The sequence below is a fragment of the Mastomys coucha genome, unplaced genomic scaffold (assembly GCF_008632895.1).
Source record: "Mastomys coucha isolate ucsf_1 unplaced genomic scaffold, UCSF_Mcou_1 pScaffold3, whole genome shotgun sequence".
NCBI classification, from domain to species: Eukaryota; Metazoa; Chordata; class Mammalia; order Rodentia; family Muridae; genus Mastomys; species Mastomys coucha.
The window spans coordinates 41,279,558-41,289,557 of NW_022196909.1; the positions used below are offsets into that span (position 1 = coordinate 41,279,558).

The 10,000-nt window shown below is 48.6% G+C and overlaps 1 protein-coding gene across 2 annotated transcripts in view; it reads right to left on the reverse strand.

The window, feature by feature from the left end:
- Nucleotides 1-2,392, reverse strand: part of Col6a2 (collagen type VI alpha 2 chain) — a 28,175-nt gene extending 25,783 nt beyond the window's left edge. For both annotated transcript variants that reach the window (XM_031347218.1, XM_031347219.1), the window contains exon 1: nucleotides 2,254-2,392. The gene's annotated coding sequence lies outside the window, so the exon portion shown is untranslated. The remainder of the gene's footprint in view (nucleotides 1-2,253) is intronic.
- Between the last annotated feature and the right edge of the window lie 7,608 nt (nucleotides 2,393-10,000).

The window sequence follows — 10,000 nt, forward strand, 5'->3', positions numbered from 1 at the left end:
GAGAGAGAGAGAGAGAGAGAGAGAGAGAGAGAGAGAGAGAGAGAGAGAGAGAGATTGATTTAGTTCTTTCCTTCCCACTCTAGGGTCTCACCACATAGCCAAGTAGGTTTTTTGTTTGTTTGTTTGTTTGTTTGTTTGTTTGTTTTTAAAGTACATCTATTAGGAACACAGGGACATTGTAACCAGGCATGTCACCATAAACCTGCAAATGACCAGTGGTCAAATAATGTTGTAAAATTAAGGTAGAACAAACCTCAAGCATTGCACACCACAATGGGTCAGATCAGCGGAGAGCAGGCGGCATGCGTTCTGCCCAGCTTCTCTGGTAGGGTATGGGCAATGGGTGGAGCCTGAGCCCCTCAGGATGGAGCTCCCCACCCCCTAGCCATTCCTCTGCCTCGTGGACTAGGAAGCTACCCCACGTCTAGCTGGCATTTGTGTCTTGGATCTTCAGTGGGCATCCATGGTGACGATGTCCATAGTATGGACCAGCTAGGGTTGAGGGCAGAAGCTGGGTTCCTAGGGTTGCTCGTGTACAGTACCCCACAAACCCTGACTATTTGTGGGGGGTCCTCTAGAATCTTAGATTTCATGAATGGGCAAAAGAGACGCAGCAAGGCTGGCTCATTGAAGTGTGGAACCGTGTAAAAGGAAGAAGCCATGCCAAACTCACCATCTGTGTTCTGGAAACTATGCTATCCCCATTGTCCTAACCCAGTACTCGGGCTGTGAACAGTCTGTCTAGAGCCCCCAGAATCCCTGCTAACTGAAACTGGTAGGTGCTTCTAAGTCAGACCTTATTCTAAGACGAGAAGGCAGAACCAACCCCCTCTAGGAGGACCGATGTGACAGGCATCCTATGCCAGAGTCTGTGGATAATCCACAGCTCCTTCTCATCCTGGCTTCGAAGCATCCTATCAGAGAACCCCCCCCCCCCCACGCCCGTAGCTTCCCATGCCCTGGCGAGAGACCTGCTTCGAGGCCTCTCCAAAGAAGAGCTGACTGGATTTGCTGACAAAGCACTGCTGGATAGGAAGGAACCCACCCTCCAGCACACAAGCTGCCCAAGTGGCAGTAGTCTTGACTACTTCTTCCAAGGTCTGTGCTGGCCCCCCCACACCATTTCATTGGGAAGTTTCCACCATCCCCAAGACGGATGCACAGCTTTCAGACAGATGCTCTGAACCCCCGTGTTCAACCTCTCCCATCTGGTATCACCTGTCCCCTGGCACCCTAGGTCCAAGCCCAGTCTTTGGCCCCACCTTGTCCCTCGAAGGGACCCCAGGTGCCCGTGATACCTCCAGTCTTTGAGAGATGAAGCCACAAATGCCCTTTTTTCTTTTTCCTTCTTGCGATGTGTTTGCTAGCCTCGAAGCCAGAACTATTTAATTGAAAAAAAACAAAACAAAAAAAAAAACCAAACCAAAACAAACAAACAAAAAAAACGTAGCAACTTAAGCTGGATCTTAAATGTCTCTTGCAGGTAGGTACCTTGTCCCTCTATGGCACTTGCTTCTGTGTCCTCAGGTGAGCATGGGGATACCCCCAGAATACTCAGGCTTCACGAGGGGCTGTGTTGCTTGTCTATAGGAGAGGTGTCTCTGAGGTTGCCCACCGTGCTCTGGGGGTGCCCAGGGGAGTCCCAGGGCTAGGATAGAGCTGAGAGTGACGGACTTTATTACAGCTGGGTCCACCCTCATGATTCCTATCTGGTACAGTGGATGTACCTTGAGATGGTGAGGTGTCTCTTTGAGAGCACCTGGCTAGTCCACCGCTGGGACCTGAGACTCCCTTCTCTGCCTGGGGTACCCTTGAAGTCCATCTGAGGAACCAGTTCAAGTCTTCCCCATGAAGACTACCCTTCCCTAGGACCTACAGAGAAGCTAACGACGGACCTGTGTCCAGGTTTCAAGTCATAGCGTATCTTCCCCATGAGGCAATTCAGGTTCCTTAACCCTTAGGAGGTAACTCAGACCCGCTAGAAATGGCCATGGGTCTGACCAGATGCCAGGCACTCTGAGGACTGGGGAAGGAGGGGAAGCTGATCAATCAGCGATCAGCAGAAAGCTGTGCAGTCCAGAGCAAGAAGCCTGCACCCCAGCGAGGCTCTGTGGGACAGAGGCCTAGGGGCCACCTGGAGACTCGAACCTGGGGTAGACCTGTGCTCCCCTTAGACTCCTGAGGGACAGACCCTGAATCCTGTTTCCCCCTTTTCCCGAGTGTCCAGGGTGGACACCATGCGAAGAAGCTTACCTGGTTTAGAGAGGACCTCTGAGTACTTCCGAGGACAGCCCGGGTCCTGACGGCCCGAGGTGCGGGCGCCGAGTGGGTAGGAGGGAGGGGACCCAGGAGCGGCCCGGGACTGAACGGGAGGGGACCAAGCCAGGGGCCTCCCACTTTAACTCTGTCCCGGGCGGGCGGATGCCTGGAAAGCTCGACCGCTGGGGGGCGCTGCGGCCCCGCGGATGGGCGGGGTCAGCGGGTGGGGCTGCTGGAGAGACTAACGGGGAGCCGGGAAGGAGCTGGGGGGAGGGGAGGAAAGGAAGGCGAGGGGAGGGAGTGGCCAGGACACGCAGCCCGGTTGGAGCCGGACCTTCTCTGGGCTGTAGTGCCTGCCTGGTGACTTTTTAATTTTTCCTAGCAAGTCTCTGAGCTCCCAGGTCTCCCAGACCTTTGCTCAAATTCTTTCCTCCTCTCCCTGAAGGAAGGAACCCCGCCTTCTCTCCCCCCAGTAGGAGCTACTTCCATCCTGGCGGGGCAGGGCTCTCCCACCTCGACTGAAGTTGGGCGGGATGCGGGGTTGAGTTTCAAAGTGCAGTGAAGGGATGCAAAGAACGCACGTCTTTGGCGTCCAGTGGGCACTGAATTGTTACCGAGGCTCTTGGGAATTGATAGGGTTTTGAAGAGGCAAGAGGACCAGGGATAGATGTAGGAGCCTTGACATTGGTATATAAATAACCCTTTCCTCCAAGAATCCCAGAGGTCGGCTTTGAGTGGGGTCTGCTCACATCCCTGGCAGGGTACCGAGGCTGTGGCTAGAGTCCCCACTTTCCAGTCCCGAGTAGGTCTTGCTCTCAGAAGTACAGGCAGGGATAGGGAACAGGTTCAATTCAGGGCAGTTCTCAAGGGTGCAGGGTAGAGGGGTGATGAGGCTTGCTTCTCGTGTAGCAGAGCAAATCTCTGATCTAGCCTTCCAGCCCCATTCCATGTTCTCCCCCTCCCCCTGTCCCTTCCAGGGAGGAACGACTTTTGGTAAGCCCACACTGCTGGAGGTCCTTGTCTTTAGGACCTTCTCGCCTCTGCCCGCTGAAGCTTTGCCATCTCTTTCTTTTGATGACTCTCACCTGAGAAGTTGGCCCAAGGCACCTTCCACAGTGTCTTGTGTCCTTGCACTTGAGCAGTGTTTGAAGAACAGCGTCTCTTCTCAGGAAGAGGAAAATCTCATTGAGGCGACCTCTTGGGAGATGAAAGCTGTCCCTACAGGTCCCAGCCTGAGGGATACAGTCTGCATCACTTAGCCTAGCCCTTCCAGTTCCTAGGACCGGACTGTTAGCAACGCAGCCTCAGTACCAGCCTTTCACGGGCAGAGCCAGCTATTGCTGTGCGTTGTGCTCTGTGCTGGAGGTCTTTTGAGAGGGTGGGGAGGTAGAGCCAGAGGTATGAGTATGCCTGAGTGTCTTGTGTGTGGTGTTTGCATCTCTCTCTCCCTTTCTCTCTCTCTCCCCTCTGTCTCTTTGTCTCTATCTTTCTATCTTTCTATCTCTCTGTCTCTCTGTTTCTCCTCCATCTCTTTCTCTCTACCTCTCTGTCTCAGTTTCTCCTCTGTCTCTTTGTCTATCTCTCTGTTTCTCTATCTTTCTGTTTCTCCTTCTCTGTCTTTCTTTCTATCTCTGTCTCTGTTTCTTCTTTTCTGTCTCTCTCTCTATCTCTCGTCTCTGTTTCTGTCTCTTTCTCTCTGTTTCTGCATCTTTCTGTCTCTCTGTCTCTGTCTCTGTCTCTGTCTCTGTCTCTCTCTCTCTCCCTCCCCACCCCCCGTGATGTACGACTGTGATGTATGTGTACCTGGAAGAGAGCATCTGTGGGTCACAGTGTGTCTGAGTGTGACAGCCGTGTGGTGCCCATGAGCACGAGGCTCAAGCTTGTGCTCCAGCTGTGCCAGACTACAGCTGATCAGGTCCATGCCTCAGCTTTTGTATACTTCCTGTCTTGGCTGCTCTCCAACAAAAAAGATGCTGACAGACCCCAAGATCTGGATCTCTCGAGGGATTAGTCCTCCAAGACAATTTAGGAGTAATGACAAGGCTGAAGTTTCCCCACCAGCTCCTCACAAGGCTCCATCTCACCGAGGTTGCCAGCCCCGTGTCTTTCCCAGGCATTGCCAAGTCTCTAGTTGCATCTGATCCCTGCTTCTCAGAAGCATTAGCATTAGCATCCAGAAGGGCATGGGGGGGTGCTAAGAAAGGGGCAGCAAAGTAGCCATTCACTGGCAGAAGATGACACTGTCTTGATTGGGGGGGACATGGTCTGTAGTACAAGAGGGCAAATTGTTGGAGGTTTTACCCTGGTATAGGCCAGGGGACACCTCAGAATGTGGCATAGTGGGAATTTGAAGGGTGTAGAGGACAATGAGGTTGGATGGTTACTCCTGAGGTGCGATAATGTCCTGCAGAGGGACAACAGGAGACCAAGACACTTAGCCAGCAGGGAAGGACTCCTTCTGATACCAGAGGGCCTCTTAGCATTTCTCTAATAGCTGAAGGAAATTGTGCCTCATTCTGGAATGACAGGGAGGCCCACTTGGCTCCAGGCACATCCGAGAGACACTTGGGCTGGACATCCATGGAAGCTGCATCCATGGCCTTGTGCACCCCCTGGCTCTTGAGGCCTGCAGACAGGGCGATCTTTTCTTTCTAAGCCAATCATTCCCCTCTGTGATGGACAATGCTCGAGGACATGACTGGAGCTCTACTGGAGGCTGCCTGATGACTGAGGAGAAAGCCTCAGTAGGGAATGATTGGATGAAACAGAATCTGTGTTTGATAGAGTTGAAAGAGCTAGCTGGCACAGACTCACAGGAGCAGCAAGAAGAGCCCTGGGGACAGGATTTTCATGCTCATCCAGTGAACAGACAGAATGGACAATCGAGCTATTGACAGTGGCTCATTTGGGTGCTTGTACATTAGGGAAAGGGGATGCTAAGTCAACTGAAGGATGGTTAGACCTTAGGTCTGAGTGGACCCTTCCCTGGAGTCCCATTTTGAAGAAAGGATTTGGCACCTTGCATAAATTATAAGGAGTCATGGCTGAAAGGGCAGTCATAAGAGGTTCGGGTAAGGGAGAGGAGTCCATCCCCCCAGTTCTCTTTCTTCTGGTCCTAGAATGCGATTGCAGTTCACCCAGTCGATCCACGGGTCTTGTCTTGAGGCAGCAGCTGACTTCACACCATAGCAAGGATTCTAGACATGCCATCTTTTCCCCCACGAAAATCTGCTTGTATTGATGAGGTTCTCCTGCTCACCTTCCAAAGCCCCAGGAGGATTAGCCTGCCTTCCTCCTCCTCTGCTCCATTTTCAGGCTGTTCACCTCTCTGGTACCCACGGAGGCTCTACTGAGCTGCCATGAGGTAACCCGGAGCCTATCCTGCAAATGCCCAGTACCTTCCAAGTGCCAACCCATGAGGGGTCTTGAGAGACCTGCTCAAGGATGCCCCCTAGTTAAGTGTCATTCCCTGCCACCAGGGAGAATTTAGATACCAAAGTCATGGGACTTTTTTTTTTTGTTCGTCTTGTTTTTTTTTTGCTTTGTTTGTTTGTTTGGTTTGGTTTTGACCCTATTTCTGGGGAGGCGCTAACTAGGACAATGAGCATCGTGTGTATACTTTGATGTCTGGGAGACCAGAGAAACAACACATGCATGAGCACCCTGTCACAGTCTACTAAAGGACAAGTGAGTAATTCTCTTTCTCCTTCTACCTACGTCCTCAGGCCTATGGACGACTGCAGTAGCTCTGTGTGGAGAGCCACAAGTGGCTTCCTTATGCTTGAGGTGCCTGTGGGAACATTCTAGGTCCAGGGGCGTTGTTTTAGCCCTGGCTATGTTGATTATATTTCAAAGGATCGTCTTAGTTCCTTTTGCTCAGGTACAGTAACTTTTCCAACTATAGAGAGCTTCCCTTCTGCCCCTCCCCACGCCCATCTCTCAGGGTTTCTCTTTCTCCAAAGACAAAGCAGAAACAAACAAACAAACAAAGGAACCAAGCTATCACAAAGGCCCCTGTGATCATACGCGCTGCTCTGTGACAGTGCCTGAACATTCAGAGTCGGTGGGAGAACTACATAGGGTTCGTCTTCTCAAGTTGGTGATACTCTGGTGTCCTTAATTAGCTCACGGTTGATTGCTTTCGTTTTCAGTTAGTCTCAGGGTCCAGGGAGGATGAGGATGCCAGGTGACAGGAAGATGGGGACACAAATATCTCAGGGGAGTGTCTCAAAGGCATTCAGGGAGAGTCCAGCCAAGGCCGTGGTTAGGTAGTCTTTAATTTCTATTTTGTGCGCGTGTGTGTTGGACACACACATTTATCAGGGAGTGAAGCTAGAAGCCAGGCTGATGCTGGAGCACCCCACAAAGCTCTATCCACAGAGCCAAACTAGGGGACCCTGTGTCATGAAGGGTAGGCAGGAGAGGCCACTCTCCATACCGCGGGAAGACTAAGGCTTCCTGAAGAGGCCGGAACAGGGAAAAGTGTTCTGACCGTTTCAACTTCTGGTCCAGTGGTGTTGATTTCTTTCCCCCCCTCAACCACTCTGAGTATATCTAAACTACATGCAGTTAGATTTCAAAATACTTCAAAATATTTATATTCTGACAAAAGCTTCTCCTTCACCAGATGTGCTGTGCTGATTGAAGGGGTCACTTGAAAGTCATGTACTCTAGCTCTCTGCTGGCCTGATGAGGCTATGCTGACAAACCCCATTCTGCCTGGCCTGACTGGATGTAAGAGTGCTAGCTAGCATGGGGCTCCTCTGGGGGGGGCGTCATGTCCCCCAGGTCTGAGAAAACCTTGACCTATGAGTATCTTTTGTTTTTTGAGATAGAAACCCATAGATTTTTGTAAGAGAACAATAAAGAGACAGAATGCTCTGCTTGATGTTTGTAACTCTTGTATCAAGTTTGAAGAAGAGGTCTTTATAAGTTGCTCTTTCTCTGAGATGAATGCTTTTCAAAATCATCACAGCCAGTGAACCAAATTCTTACCCTCACCTAATGTCTGTGCCACCCTCCAAGCAGAACCATTGTTCATCGAAACAGTTGGTGAATGACTTCATGGATAGGCAGTCTTAATACACACACCATTTCTTAAATGAATGTAACCTGTTCTCTGTGGGCTAAGAATGATGACAATCACTCAAGTCAAATAACTTTGACCATACAGGAAATCTGTATCCAAAAATCGTGCCTACAACTCACTCCTTGGTGCAGCAGAACTATCAACTCTCCCTTTCAGCTTAGCTACGATGGAGTTAAAATCCTTTGGTGATGTGAGGGTCATTGAAGTACAGCCTTATTACAGTGAACTCCAGTGTCTAAAACTTGTTCTTATTTTGGGCTTGTACCACAGTAAGAGCCAAGATTTTAAGCTCTACTAAAAACAAAACAAAGAAACAAAAAGACTTTATCTATTTATATTCATTTAAAAAATACTAGTAGTGATGTATTATTTTAAAATATACAGTTAATATGTTTGGAATTATTTCAAATTTATATTGAGACAAGTGTATGTATTTTCAGTATTGGTACAGACAAGCATCTACATAAGACTGTTCAATTGATTGTTGTTTTATATCAAGCAATTTTTATAATACTCATTTTTATTGACACAATATTTTATAAATTTTAAAGAATATGACAAAATAAAAAAACGAGAGGTATTACAGGTATTGAAGGGGGGTCTCTGGGAGGAGTTGGGGCACAAAAGGGAAACAAGAATGTGATGTAATTCTATTTACTTAAAATATGTTTTTTTAAATGTTAACAAATTCAGATAAATTGAAATCATGTATCTTTTCTCATCGTAATGCAATAAAACATAAATCAACTAAAAAAAGAAACCCATAGATTTAATTGAATTCTCAAACACAGAGACAGACAGACAGACATAGTCACACATATACACACACATCCACACATATACATGCACATACACACACTCACACACATATATACACATACACATACGAACAAACACATACACACATACACACATACACATCCGTACACACACATACACACATACACACTGATAACCATGTTGAACAAAGATCAAATTTTCATGATGACTCAGGGGTTCAGAATCACTACCACCAGGACCTTGATCCTCTTCATTGACCATCTATACTCTGCCCCCGTATCCACAGTGAGTACTATGTAGGTACCATTCGACATCCTCACCATGGTTATGGCCACCACCATCGATGTCATCCACCTTGTGTCTTCCACTATCGTTGTTATCATCATGATGTTCATCTGCTTCACCATCATGGCCATGATGGTGGCTTGAAGGAGAAATGTTCCCCATAAGCTCAGGCATTGGAATACTCTGTCCCCAGTTGGTGGTGCCATCTGGGGAGGTTATGGGACGTTGTATATACCCTTTCTAAAGGAATATGTACCACTGGGGGTAGGTTCTGAGGGTTTATAACCACACCTATTTCCAGTTTGCTCTCTGCTTCATGTTTGTGGCTAAAGATGTGATCTCTTAGCTTCTGGCTGCCTGGTGCTCTCTCTCTCTCTCTCTCTCTCTCTCTCTCTCTCTCTCTCTCTCTCTGTGTGTGTGTGTGTGTGTGTGTGCGTGTGTATGTGTGTCTGTCTCTCTGTCTGTTTCTGTCTCTGTCTCTCTTTCTCTGTCTTTCTGTCTCTCTCTGTGTCTCTTTCTCTGTGTGTATCTCTGTCTCCCTATCTGTCTGTGTCTCTCTATCTGTCTCTGTCTCTCTGTCTCTTTGTTTCTGTCTCTGCTGTCTCTGTCTCTCTCTCTCAGTGGAACCATAAGATCAAACAAACTCCTTAAGTTGCCTTTGGCCAGGGTGCTTCATCACCGTAACAGAAAAGTAACTACTGTGGCCACCATGACTACTGTCACCTCTGTCACCAGGGTCTATGAGATCACTGTCTCTGCAATATCGCCACCATTCTTCTTTCCATCATCAACTTCACCACTACCACCATCATCACCATGACCATCCTTACCCCGTCACCACCATCTTCACCACCATCTCTATAACCAAGTTATCCGTATCCCTGTAGTAAAGCTACAGCCTCCATGGGCCCCAAACACAAGTTTATTACAAGATCCAGCGCCTCATATCCTATCTAGACGCTTCATCTGCTCAGAGTAGGGGTGATGTGGAGAAAGAGAGGTGACAGGGAGGTGGTGAATGAGATACAAAGAGACAGGCTGGCAAGAAAGGGTGGAGAAGAGGCTGGAGGCCCAGGAGAGAGGAACCCACACTTGTATAAGCTCCCCTCAGAAGTGACAATCTGTGACTTTTGCCATGATTGACTTGTTAGAAGAGAGTCATCAGGTAGAGTCACGTTTGAGTGGAGGTTCTACACACATAGCTACTGGAGGCCGAGTCCTTGGGGCCACTTTAAATACTGCCCGCCACTATACCCTCAGCTGCGTCGTATTATAGTGTGGGTCTGTTGGACACCAGTTTTTCAATTTTCAACTGCCTAAACAACTTTTTATTTAGCTTCCAGCTCTGAAGGATGTTTCCTTAGGTAAGGATTCCAACTTAGTAGTTATTTCCTCTCTATGGCATTCCATTGTCTTCTGGCTTCCAGATGTGTGGGAAAGCCCGTCTTTGAAGAAAATGAGCTTTCTTCCTCTGGTTTCTTTGAAGATGTTCTTGAAGATGTGGCAGCCTTGCTCTGATGTCCCCGGGTCTAGTTCTTGACTTGAACGTAGCCTCCTTTGCACGTGCAAGTTTATTAGCTTTTTTAA